Consider the following 12899-nt stretch of genomic DNA (forward strand, 5'->3'; position numbering starts at 1 on the left):
CAGGACAAATTATCACAATATAAAGACCATGCTATATCTTTATTACAAAATTTCGATTCTTATACCATGGAACCTGTTCCTCGAAAAGATAATCGACATGCGGATGCAATGGCATGTGTGGCTTCGTTAGTATCTTTAGAGGACCCTATGGTTGATCTTAACTTCGTTATTCACAATCTTACTTCTCCAGCTATTGAAGATGATTCTAGCTTGGTAACATGTTGTGACTTTGTAGACTCAGATGAATGGTTCTCGCATATTGTAAGATATTTGACCGATGGTACCTTCCCTGATTCTGCTAATAGGAACACTAGGGCTAGAATCCGCAAGTTGTCTGCTAGATATATCATCCTTTCTAATGTCCTTTATCGAAGGGGTTATGATGGTCTTCTCCTTCGTTGTCTTAACAAGTCGGAAATCCCTATTGCCCTTGAAGAGGCACATTCGGGTGCCTGTGGGGGGCACTTTGGGGGCAAATCCCTGGTTCATAGGCTACTTCATATGGGATACTATTGGCAAACTATGCAGAAGGATTCCTTTTCATTTGTTAAGAAATGTCATCAATGTCAACAACACAATAACCTGATTCATGCTCCTGCCCAAGAACTTCGCTCTCAAGTAGCTTCTTGGCCCTTCTCCGCATGGGGTTTGGATCTTATTGGAAAAATCTCTCCTCCTTCATCTCAAGGACACACCTTCATTATAACCGCAACAGATTACTTTACGAAGTGGGTAGAGGCTATTCCCCTTCGCTCTACTACTGCTGAAGTGATTTGTCAATTTCTTCTAGAAAACATTATTTCTCGATTTGGGATACCTTCCACTATTATATCAGATAATGGAACATCATTTAAGAACAAGGATGTGAAGAAATTCCTCGAGAAGTATCATATCAAACATCGATTTTCTACACCGTATTACCCTCAGTCAAATGGTCAAACCGAATCATCTAATAAGATAATTGAGCAAATTCTTCGTAAAATCGTAAATAAGCATGGTAAGGATTGGAGTAACCAGCTAATCTACGCTCTTTGGGCTTACCGAACGAGTGTACGAATTGCTACGGGAACTACTCCTTATAATCTTGTTTATGGTGCTGACGCTATTATGCCCTTAGAGTTAGAAATTCCATCACTTAGGGTTTCTCTCAAAGGTATAGTAGATGATGACTCCTATAGAGAACAACGACTTCAACAGCTTGAAATGCTTGATGAACAGCGTATAAACGCTCTTGAGCATATTCAAGCGTATCACAAAACTCTACAGCGAAGCTATAATGATAAGGTCATTCAACATTCCTTCTCAGTAGGTGATTTAGTCCTTTATGAGAATCAGCGCAATGTGAATGCCTTGCCGGCCGAAAAGGGAAAATTTAGTCCTAATTGGCTTGGACCATATATCGTCATTAAGGATTATGGATCAACTGCTTACAAAATAGCGGATGTAGACGGTACACCTCTTAAAGAACCTATCAATGCTATGCACTTGCGTAGATATTATGCTTAAATTCTTCACTTCTTATCTATTTTCTTCAACATTGGATAATATGTTAGTGTTTCTTAATTAAAAGCAAAATAGAATTAAATGTTATGATGTTTGATCTATATTGCTTCGTTCCTGACAAGCATTTCTTCTTACTTTATAGTTTGTCTTGAATTCATTAATGTAAATTGTAAAAGGTTTACATTTTCATAATGCTAGCATATTATACAGTGTCTTTATGTGTGTTAAGTAGAATCGTATCATGTTGTGTTTAAGTTCAAAATTAAATCACATTAGTTATATGATTCTTAGACTTAATGCATATTTCTTCCTTATCATCAATGTCGTACTTGATTAAATATTTTAATTAAGTCACACATGTATCAATTTAATCATGGAGCATTGAGAAATCGATCACATAGAAATTAAATCCTGAACATACATGTACATTTACCAAATGTATTAGATTTAATCAAAACAAAATATATATTGTTTTAGGCATTAAAGATAACACATTTGAGACAAAAACGAGAAGCATGTATATATACATATATATGTGTGGATCATGTACAAACATGGGTCACTGTATATCCAAAGTGTGATCTCTCTCTTACATCATACAATCATCTCCTAGGGCTAGTGGCTGGAGAGTGTCGACTGGATGCTCCCTCCTGATCTGGCCGTGGAGGTGGACCCATGGGTGTGTAGCGCGATACAGATCGTGAGTGACTCCGAGAGGAACTCCTATGATCCCTATCCATGAGGATCGCACGATAGGTGGTAGCCTCGGTCTGGGCCGCTACTAGATCTCGCCGCACCTGCTGGAGGTCCTCTAATAGGACTCTCTCTCTCTGCCCCGCCTGATGGAGATCCTCTGATAGGACTCTCTCTCTCTGTCGCGCCTGATGGAGATCCTCCGATAGGATTCTCTCTCTCTGCCGTGCCTGACGGAGATCCTCTGATAGGACTCTCTCTCTCTCCCTCCATATATCTACCTGTAATTGGAATGGGAAAAACAAATCCTCATGCCGACCCGCGTTCCCCTGAGGCCTGTAGGTAATCTATGAGGAACTAGGAATCTGTGCTATCATGGAGATGTCTTTCATTGCCTGCTGAATCAAGGAACGCCATTCCTGCACATTAGCTGTGGCAGTAGAATAGATCTTTGTTAGTACCATTCTATATCATCAAAGCATTAATCAATCAATATAAACCTACTATACCTGGATCTCCCTCGCGCCAGTAGGGATCATGATATGGTAGCATCTGTGACTGGGAACCGCTAGGCTCCCCTCGCTCGAATACTCTATCCACGATGGGTGTAGGCTGGATGGTACTGGTGACAGGTCTCCGTATCGCCTCCTGTTCCCCCTGTTGGGGAATAAAAGGTGGGTCCAGGGCTATGGTATCGTCTCCTGAATGGTGGGGAGCTGCATCCGACTCCTCCTCATCATCTCTATCATCCTCCTCCTCGTCCTCCTCGTCATCCTCATCCTCATCCGCATCATCACCTGCATCCTCCTCGTCCTCCTCTCTATCTGCATCCTCCTCCTCTTCGTCACTGGGCTGATCGCCTGTAGGTGGATCAGGATCTCCCGCCTCCTCATGATCCTCTCCCTCATCTAGCTCCTCTGACCTGGATCCCTCGTCCTCGTCTCGGTCTCCATGTCTCCATGGGCCTGGATAGCCTGTCGGATGATCTGGTGGAAAGATAGGACCTGGATATGATCTCATGAACCATGAAATATATCTACGTTGTGCTCCAGGCTCTGCAGAATAGTCAGTGACTACATCCTGATCTGATCCCTCTAAGTCTGTCGTATCGATATCATCCACCGTCGGTCTCGCTACTGCTCTAGGTCTGGGAAGGACCCGTGAGTGTCGAGTATAGATGGGCACATCGGCTGGAACACACTGCTCTAGTCCGAACTGCCTCCGTACTCGGTCAAAGTAGAAAGGGACTATGATGTGTGCATATCGTCCTCGCAGTAGGCGATTCCTCTGTAGACATGCTAACTGTCTCTCCATACCATCCCATCTGTGCATCCGTAGGTAAGGTCTCCACACTGTCACCTCGGCTGTCAGTCTATCAATAGTCACTCTCCAATACAACAAATCCCCAAATCTCCACTCGCTGGTCAATGGATAAGCGAACACCCTAGGTCGCTCCCTCGCTATACTCAGTGGATAGCCGACGGGCCTGGTGCATGTGAAGTGCTCTAAGATCCACACCTGCAGAAGTGTGCATGTCATCAAACTACAACCCTGTCCGAATACATACTCCTCAAGGTCGTGATAGAGATGTGCAAGCATACTCTGACCCCATGCATAAACTCTCCTATGTCTCTCCATCCCTCTAATACACCATGTGAGGCCCCCATGCATGTGTGTCCCTCACCCATTAGGGCAGACGGCTAGTGCTATGATGGCTATCATGAGGCATCTCAGAAGTGGTATCTCTCCTGTAGGATGTAAGAGCCAGCTGACCATGATACGACCTCTCGTCTCGCTCGGCATGACTCTCCCTATGCAGTACATCTGCTCCCTCTGATGATCCTCTGCTACCCGATCAGTCACATATGTGACTGTCGCTCCTCTGATAGGAAGACGCAGTATACGGTACACATCCTCGAGTGTGACCATCAGCTCTCCTATCGGAAGGTGAAAGGTACAGGTGTCCGGATCCCATCTCTCCATCAGTGCCATCAGCATCGCAGGATGAAATCGAATGGCCAGCATAAGAATCATGTACCACAATCCTACTATCGATAGGGTGTCTCTCTCTGACTGAGTCAGCCGTGGAATCTGGTCTCGCAAAGTGCGAAGGATGTGTCCCGCTGTGTGCTCTCTCATGTACGGGAGACCCTGCAAAACGAAACATGACCAAAATCAGTACTCAATCATCGAAATCGCAAATGCAAACTGTTGAACATTGAATGCTTGCCTTGTAACCCCTCGCCAGGCCCTGATTGGGAACCATGGCGCCCTGTCAGGGACCATGGCGCCCTGTCAAAGACCATGGCGCCCTGAGGGGACCATGGCGCCCTGCAGGGACCATGGCGCCCCTGTCAGGGACCATGGCGCCCTGGGGGGACCAGGGCGCCCCTCAGGGACCAGGGCGCCCTAGGTGGGCCCCGGTCGGCGTTCAGGGTCCGCATTCGATCACGGAAAAGTCAAACATGCAAGAAATCAAAAGTCAAACGTTCAGTCAACTCACCTCGTCCAGGGGCTCGTCGTCGATCACGGCCTAGCGCAGGATCTCGATCCTCATGGGACACTCCGATCGTCGTGAAGGCATGATGACTAGGTGGGCTCCGCTGCACTGAATAGTATCCTGAAATTGAAAAAGTGACGAATACAAGTGTCACTTTCAAAGTATATACTCTCGTTTGTTTATTCTTACTTCTTAAAACCCTAATTTTTATCCTATCCTTCATTTTATCATAACTTGAGTTTGGGAGATGCGATTTTCGAACCGTTTGTTGCGTTGGGATCGTACTTTCCTTCCCCTACTCTCAGGATGTTCCAAAAAGTGCTCTGATGAAGCCTATTTAGTGAACACCCCTCATCAATACTCTATTACACAATTTGTCGCAAGTAAACATGCTACCCTGTTTCACCTCCCTAAATAAGCAAGTCGAAATAGGGGGGGGCATATAGCTACTCACAGATTTCATCACTTTCCCTAATAAGCATTAGGTGATTTTTGTGATCTAACGTTTGTTTTGTAGGGTGCGGTTCCTAACTGTGTACTATAGATACCGCTGGGGGCTTCGTCCGACGACTTATGGATATATCATTTTTCAAATAATGTTTACTTTTTTGTACTTTAGCTTGCATATGCACGTAATACTCATATGACCGCTAAAGTGGGGGCTAAATGTAGCGTCGTAAATTGTACGCACTCGCTAGGGTGATACAATTTCGCACCTAGTTTAGCACCCGCCTTAGTGCGTTTTGCATTCTGCATTGCATTTCTCCTTAAGCACTTAATTAATCAAATTAATTAGGTCTAAGGCCCTATTTCATCATTTTCTACATCACAAAGTTGGGCCCTTTCACTAAAGCGCGCCCTTCGCATTTTATTCTTCCAATACACCACTTAATCAAAAACCCTAATTAAGTCCTATTTCGAACTTGGGGGCTTGGTTTCGGGGACTAAACATCTCGAAATCACCTGTAACTTCGGGATTCTCTCTAAAATCATCATATCCGACGGCCCTGAAAATTTGATGAAAAGTTGTCGGGACCATGGCGCCCGTGCAACATGGTCCCGGACATTTTTCCCGAAATTTTGGGAGCACGATCTAATCATAAAATAAAGCTTAACCCCAAGAAATTGGCGGGATATTGAATCTCTAGGTCGGCCAAAATACGAATTTATGACCTAGGGTTTCATACATAAGAGCTCTCTTTCTTCATTTGAAAGGATCGGATTTTTGTTTCCAGGAACTTCATATGCAGCGAAAGAGTAGATCTTTGAAGACTTCAACAACACTCAACATCATTCTATCAAGCATCTATCAAATTCATTCATTCATCCAATTAGGGCTTGGAAGACATTGAAGAACAATAGGAGATTACCGACTGAAGATTGGCTTGTACTCCTCCCTTGAGGGTTGGGTATGATTTCATATTGTTTTCATGTCCTTACATAAGCTTTGATATATCATTTATTCATGCTTTAGATCACATTGCATCTTGATTTAGAGCATTTGCATTATCATTTACAAGCAATTAGGGTTTACTTTCTAGGTTGCTCTAGTTTGCTTTCTTGCATTTTGGACCTTGCACACACACTAGGTCTGCACACACAATACATTTTGAAAAACAACTTGGCTATTCGTGGAGGTGGAAATCACCAAAGCGGGGGTTTGACTAAGGCAAAACCCTATATAGCCACCCTTCCCCCTTTTCAGATATTATTGCAGGTTTCGGGATTCGGACGATGCCGCAGGACACAGATCCAGAAAGAGGAGACTGAGACAGAACTCTGTGTGCAATTGCAGCTCAGAAGACTGGGACAGGGGCGCTGGGCGCCTTGGTCTTGCCAGGACAGGGGCGCTGGTCGCCCTGGTCCCTGGGACAGAGGCGCTGGGCACCCTGGTCCTCTAGACAGACAGCTTTCCGACAGTTTCCAGACAGTGTTTCAGGGTGCAAAACAGTGGTTTTCGGTGCAGTTTTCAGGACAGTGGCGCCCGCGCCCCCGTCCCAAATATTTTCAGTCTGATTTCGACTCCGGGTACATATCTGCATTCTTATTTTATCCTTACATTTACAGCTGTTCATTGCTTAATCTCAATTTTGCAAACTTGTTACTAGGTCATACTTACATTTTGAGGTTAGGGTTTGAACTCGTATCATTTTAGCTTTCAATTTCAACAAGGGAATAGAAATCCTAATAGATATCCCGTGGCTCTCTCTTTCACCAAAATAAGTAGCCAACCGTGCGATATCTCTAGGCTCTTTCGTATTCCGTAATGTGTGTCAAAAGGTAGGATTAGGGCATGATTAACCTAGTCTCGCTTTTTCCCCTACACAAGTACCATCTACATATCACCAATGTATTAAGTTTCCTCATAATGGAGTGGAAGTAACAGTTAACGGTGATCCTAATCCATTCATATAATGCAATAATCTGAAATCAAAGACTGAGACCATCATTCCCAGTAATCATGAGGCTGTTCCTTCGTCGGTATACATTGATCCTGAGTCATTAAAACCTTCGACATCAAAACAAGGTGAGCTTAAAGGCAAGTTTCAGGACAAAGGCATGGGGGAATATACTTTCAATCAGACCATGTACTTACGACAAGTCATGAGTTCCCCAAAAGAATATGGAAGACCACATCCTAACAAACAAATATCCATCATGATGCTCAAATGGGACCGTACCACCTTTCAAAGATGGGGTGAACTAGAAGAGGAAGATTTATACAAAATGCTTTTCAAGGACAATGAAGAGGAAACACAAGACCACATCAACCTACCATGTGAGAAATATGGCAAAGGCTTCAAAATTCTACAAAAATTTGGGTTTGATGGAAAAAGCCCTCTGGGGTTACGAAAGGAAGGCATCATTGAACCTTTACAACCTAAATTGACCTTCAAAAAGGAACACTCGAAAGGACTTGGTTCCTCAACTTCCAAGGTCCACACCCAAAGGACAGAAGAAGCTTAACGAATCAAAGTTGCCAAAATTCAACAAGAGGATCACTATTCCACAGATTCTAACGAATGGGAATGGGGTTCAGACAAATCTTCCAGTGACTATGAGCTCACCGAGACATTCAGAGAGCCAGATCAACCCACAGAAGAAGAGGAATTTTATAACAAGTTCAGAGTTGGTCAAGAAACAACCCTTAAGGATTCCACACAATCCTTGTCTCAGGGTTCTAGGTTGAAATCACATAGGATGAGAACACTTGTCCCAGAATGCGCTACTAGTGATGATAATTTGGATTCGCTCGTGATCGAGATTGATGAGGAGAGTGCCATCGATGACCTCGATAATTACCTTGACATACCTGAATATAACCACATCTTCACTCTTAGCTCCCCTAACTTCGAAGACATTAACGACTTTCCCCTTGTTCACCGCCAACTCATTGACTGGGATCATGAAGGACCTACAGAATTTGATACATTCCAAAATGATGAAGCTTTTATTGACTATCTGGGCATAAGAGATGATCTTCCCCCTGGAGACCATAAAGCAGGATACACTATAGAACTCAATAGCGTGGCATATTTTGGTGAGGGTGTCGGACCTTCCAGTCGCAAAAATGTGAAAATAAGAACAAACCAAGGGTCTTATGGTGAAAACCACACTGTAGCATTGTCTGACCCCAAAAAAGTAAAAAGAAAGGACGTATCTGAGGGTGAAAACCTCTCTGAGGCACCCGAAGATGGAAGGCTTGACATTCTCCCAGCATCATATGAGGAAAAGTCATCCATGTTGGTAGAGTTGACCATCAAAACAAACATTGGTACAGAAGAGGTTCCACACAACATATTCCTAGCTCAATCATTGACAGAGTCCGAAAGGTCAAAATTCATAAGTTTCTTCAAAGAACGACAAATCAACTTTGCCTGGTCATACGTTGATATGCCTGGATTAGATCCAGATTTGGTAATGCATCATTTGATAGTCAAACTGGGGGCAAAACCAATGAAACAAAAATTACGAAAAATGCATCCACAAGTGGCATTACTAGTCAAAGCAGAACTTGAGAAGTTATTGGATTTCGGATTCATATGCCCAATCGATTATCCTGAATGGATCTCCAACTTGGTACCTGTTAGTAAACCAGATTGCAACATCAGAATATGTACAGATTTCAGAGACATCAACAAAGCTTGTCCAAAGGATGACTTCCCATTACCAAATATTGACTTGATTGTAGATCTCACAACAGGTCATGAAATGTTATCATTAATGGATGGATTCTCTGGTTATAATTAAATAAGGATCGCACCCGAGGATCAACACAAAACATCATTTACTTGTCCGTGGGGAACTTTCTACTAGAATTTCATGCCTTTCGGGCTAAAGAATGCAGGTGCTACATATCAAAGAGCCATGACTACTATCTTTCATGATCTCATGCACGTAACCATGGAAGATTATGTCGATGACCTCTTGGGCAAATCAATAGACAGAAATACACATTTGGACATACTTTCAGTCGTCTTTGATCGATTGGAAAAATACAACGTAAGATTAAACCCCAAGAAATGTGTCTTTGGAGTAACCTCCGGGAAGCTCCTAGGATTCATTGTATCCAAAAGAGGAATTGACGTTGATCCAGCAAAAGTCAAGGCCATCTTGGAAATGCAACCACCAAGAAATATCAGTCAACTTCGATCCTTACAAGGCAGACTCCAGTCCATCCAAAGATTCATAGCCCAACTGGCAGATAAGTGTAATCCTTTTCAACACCTGCTACATAAAAACATCAAATTCAAGTGGGATGATAATTGTCAACAGGCTTTCCAGACGCTCAAAGATTATCTTCTAAATCTGCCAGTTTTGATGCCACCAGTTCCAGATCAACCACTGCTACTATACATATCAGCTACTCCAACAGCACTGGGGGCACTCTTAGCACAACAAATTGTTGAGGGCAAGGAAAAAGCAGTATACTATATCAGTCGTACATTGGTGGGATACGAGCTAAACTACATACCAATTGAGCGTGCATGTCTCGCTGTGGTCTTTGCTTCGCAAAAATTACGACATTACATGCTTACTCATAAGACTAAGTTAGTTGCAAGGATAAACCCATTGAAATACCTTCTCAATAAAGCAACACTTACTAGGTGACTGGCCAAATGGATAATGATCCTGAGTGAATTCGACATCGAGTATGTGGACAGAAAAGCAATAAAAGGACAAGCCATCATAGATCAATTAGTAGATGCTCCCATGATAGATGATGTTCCTCTAAGTTTTGAATTTCCAGATGAATCTATTTTGACAATGTCACATGCAAAACCATGGCAACTATACTTTGACGGCTCTTACACACAGCATGGGGCAGGAGCTGGCATCCTCTTTATAACTCCTCAAGGGGATTCTATACCAAAATCATACCGCTTATCATTTCCTTGCACTAACAATATAGCGGAATATGAGGCATTAACAACAGGATTACAAATTGCAGTTCAATGGAAGATCCAGGAACTTCGTGTTTTTGGGACTCCCAACTTGTCATCTGTCAAGCAACTGATGACTACTAAACAAAAGATGAAAAATTAATGCCTTATAAACAAATGGTGGACAACCTGAAACAACACTTCACAAAGATAGACTTTGAGCAGATACCAAGAGAGCAGAATCGCGCCGCAGATGCCATGGCTACAATTGCTTCCCTGATTGATTTACCTCCAAATGAGACCCGCTATGAGTTCTTGGTGGATAACCTTTTGGTCCCTTCATATGAGATCATGCCTACTGAGACGATATGTGTTGTCAGTCCCAAGTCCCAGTTATATGGTTCCATTTTCACATACCTACGTGACAATACTTTACCTCCTGATCTATCAAATAACCAACGTCGCACTTTCATTCGCCAATCCTCTCGATATGTCATTTTAGCTGATATCCTATACTGGCAAGGTCTAGATGGCACTCTTCTTAGATGTTTAGAAAGCGATGAAGCTCAGATTGTGTTACATGAAGTGCATGAAGGGATATGTGGTCCACATGCTAGTGGTCCTACCTTGGCCAAGAAACTCATCAGAACTGGATATTACTGGCCCAATATGGAGAAAGACTCATATCAGTTTGTCAAGAAATGTAAGCAATGTCAAATTCATGGAGACCTCATACATGCGCCAGCACAAGAACTTCAGCCACTTGCGTCTCCTTGGCCCTTTTGTCAATGGGGACTCGATCTCATAGGTAAGATTCACTCTCCTTCTTCCAATGGTCATAAATTTATTATTACTGCCACAGAGTATTTTACAAAATGGATTGAAGCCATGCCTCTCACACAAGTTACTAGAAAACAGATTGCTACATTCATCCTTAACTATACCATTTGCCGATACGGTATTCCTATTTCCATTATCACTGATAACGGGCATCCTTTCAAAAATCAGGATGTTCGTGAACTCTGTGACCGCTTCCATATCTCTCATCGTTTCTCCACACCATATTACCCCCAAGGTAATGGCCAAGCTGAGGCATCTAACAAAACAATCCTTAAAATCCTAAAGAAGACAGTCGACGATGCTGGTCATAATTGGCATATCCAACTTAATCCTACACTTTGGGCCTACTGCACAAGTATCCGCACACCTACAGGAGCTACACCCTATTCACTCGTCTATGGCGCTGAAGCTATCTTGCCTATTGAGGTTGAGCTACCCTCTTTAAGGGTTTCTTTGCAAAACATCATCGGTGATGAAGACTATAGGGTCTCTCGCTTACAAGAACTGGAACTACTGGATGAACGAAGACAAACTGCTTTTAATCATCTCGAGGCTTACCAACAACGAATGAGTCGCAGCTACAATCACAAGGTCAAGCCTCACACATTTGAGGTAGGGGATTTAGTTCTCAGAGAAAATCCTAAAAATCAGCAAGACAAAGAGAAGAAGGGCAAGTTCAAACCAAACTGGCTTGGTCCCTACATTATTACAGCAGCATATGGATCTCGTGCATATCAGCTCTCAACTACAGAAGGTGAACCTTTGGAGGATCCTATCAACAGCATGCACCTTCACAGGTTCTACACATAGCTATTCAGAGTATCCTAATCCAAAAATACCAAAAAAATTCAAAAAATTCAAAAATACAAAAAAATTATAAAACATAAAAAATCGTTACTTGGTGAAAACCTAGCAAACAAGAGCCTTGTGACACAAAAAACATTGAAAAATTGAAAAAAGTAAAGAGAAATAATTTCTTCCAACGATGAAAACCACTTCGGTGGCACCCTGGGCAAGTACCATGGTGAAAACTGGGTCACCAGCGCCATGCATAGAGACATTGCTCCTCCCTCCTTCAGGATTCACTTTCATTCTTTCACTTTGCACACACTCACAACCTATTCGTTCATAATAAACTTACACATTCCCATCATGGCTTGTTATTGATCTACCCAAGATTGGTTAGCCATTCATAATAAACCTCCCTTTTCACATCCCTTTCCATCCATAATAAATCAGATCCTATTTGTGGCTAAGGAAAATCCTACGTCTAGTAATGGGTGTGGAACTAAGAACATTACATGTTTCGAGGAGTACAGTTTCTTCCAGCTTCCTTCAGTCTATCCGCGCATAATCCACAATAAAGCAACATTTGCATCACAAATCCACAATAAAGTTCCATCTTCTTCGCAATAAAGTATCAGTTTCATGGATTCAATCAGTTTCAGATGAGACACAACAACAACAATGGGCTTCAACAAATCAAATTTTTCAACAGACTCAGACAACATTATGGTTCAGTGCTATCTATCCTTTTTGTGAAAGTAAACATTGTGACCACAATCAAATAAGACTTATACAAGTGACAAGAGACACTAAACTTGAGGGCTACAATGGATGTTGGTGTCGAGTCTTGGTTTTCTTTTGATTTCATCTTTTTTGGTGACATGTCTTTTAGCTTTTCTGGGATGTCTCTGACTAGAGATTCTATCTCCAGGATGTCTTTGACTAGAAAGGCGAGGATGGGGTATCATCACCTATTTGTATTTGCTGTCTGTGGATTGTCTCTTAGTAATGCTAGGACTTGTCCAAGGATATGAGGACACTGTGAGTCTAGTGTGAACTGGGGCATTCCTTGTTTGTGACTGTCTTATCTCCATGCAAACAGGTACAATGACTTTCTGGGTCGAACATATGCCTCGATTGTCATAACCTACTTGCCATAATAAAGCTCAATGATGATAATGCACAAGAAGCTC

Source organism: Cryptomeria japonica, chromosome 11, assembly GCF_030272615.1.
Source record: "Cryptomeria japonica chromosome 11, Sugi_1.0, whole genome shotgun sequence".
Taxonomy (NCBI): Eukaryota; Viridiplantae; Streptophyta; class Pinopsida; order Cupressales; family Cupressaceae; genus Cryptomeria; species Cryptomeria japonica.